We start from the raw sequence: 1747 nt of genomic DNA, 5'->3' as shown, positions 1-1747 counted from the left end.
ACCTATCATTATAATTTCTTTTGCAAGATAACCATTCTTCCTGGAGGAAATTGTAAGACTTATCCTACAAGTTGTTCCTAATGGATCTTTCCTATATCCAAAGTCTGGCCCTTGATTGAAACAAACAACATGTCAATGCTATCTCGAAGCATGTCTGTGGTACTCCGATTTTCAACAAGAACATTTGAAGCCCAATGCTAAATGTTTCTTGCTCAATTATCCAAACACCGATGTATGGGTAATGTCATGAAAATTCTCTCCCCTACCTAAAGAGTTTTCTACATTATATCCTGTCATGGATATCATGCTCTGCTTATCCTTGGGAAGGATATACCCCTGAAATATGTGTTTAAACACATTTTCCTTTCCATTGTTCTGTTAAACCTGACAATCACTTTTCCTTTCCATTGGGATTGTTTAAACCTTCTTGTGATCTATTTGATGTGAGCAGTAGTTTTCTCCTACTTAGGTAAACACCTCGGTGTACAATTCTGTCAGTAAGACCTTGTTTCTATTGATGATGACATTCCGGCAACCACCGATGGATGAGAACTTTGCCTATTGGTCCGCCTCGTTCAACGAGCAGGAGAATGGTTCTCTTCGTCCCTCGCCCTTGGTACCAACGTTGTTGCCGACATAGCTGACATGGTACTCCCTGACATGCCTTGCTTACATGATTGTGCAAGACGTCACCGCCTTCCCTATTTTAACCCACATGATGGGCCCATAACCCACAGATCCATAGGATCGAAACCTGACTCTCTTGTACACCCTGTTGTCAAAGTTATCCCTCGTGCTTGACTTTCTATGTAATTCACGGGCCACCCGCCTGTTGATCTATTCTGTATCGGACACAATACTTATTCCTGTTGCCCTGAACCCCATTCACACTCTGTTCCAGGCAATGAACGATTGCCTATCCACTTGAAAATTCTTATTGCACCGTCTTACTTTGCTCTCGATGTGTTTCGTTTGTTCAGCTCGAGAGATACTCATATGTTCATACTTGGGAAACCCCCAGTAGATTTTCCCTTATAAAATCCTATCGTTGTAGAAGCTGCACCTTACCTATTCATAAGTACGTTGGAGTTCCCAAAGAAAAGGATGCCGACTTCACCATGATGACCTGAAGCAAAGAAATGGAGACATCAACGAAAGGGATCAACCTCTTCGAAAGGGAAGCCAAGACCGAGAAGACTCGTTAGGTTTTTCGCTACCAACACCTTTCCCCCCTTACTCCACCGCTTAAATCTCGGGACGAGATTTCTTGTAGTGGAGGAGAATTGTGACGCCCGGTTATTCAGGCTACAGTAATTCCACACTAATGATGCCACGTCACCTCGGTTATTGTTGTTAATCTCGCGATGGTTCAAAAACGATTCAAATTCAAATTTAAAATCAAGTCAAACAATTAAAGTTTTCATAACTCAAATCTAAATTGTTCTTAATGTGACAAATAAATCATGGATATTATTGCTGGAGTAACAACATCTTTATAAGATAGTTAAATACCCTAAAGTGATTAAAACAACATCAAAACAATTAGTTATACTCCTAATATATTTTACCAAATACTAAACTATTTTTATTCGGAGGTAAAACTTCTTAGAACAGTGGATTATTTTGACACACTATTTTTGGGGCTATTTTTATATTTTGCTAAACCAAAAATAAAGTGCAACTAAAATAAAACAGAAAAGAGAAATGATAAAAAATAAAGGAAAAGACAAATCTAACTAAAAATAAA

The sequence above is a fragment of the Triticum dicoccoides genome, chromosome 1B, assembly GCF_002162155.2.
Source record: "Triticum dicoccoides isolate Atlit2015 ecotype Zavitan chromosome 1B, WEW_v2.0, whole genome shotgun sequence".
In the NCBI taxonomy this organism is placed as follows: domain Eukaryota; kingdom Viridiplantae; phylum Streptophyta; class Magnoliopsida; order Poales; family Poaceae; genus Triticum; species Triticum dicoccoides.
This window is presented reverse-complemented; position numbering follows the sequence as displayed.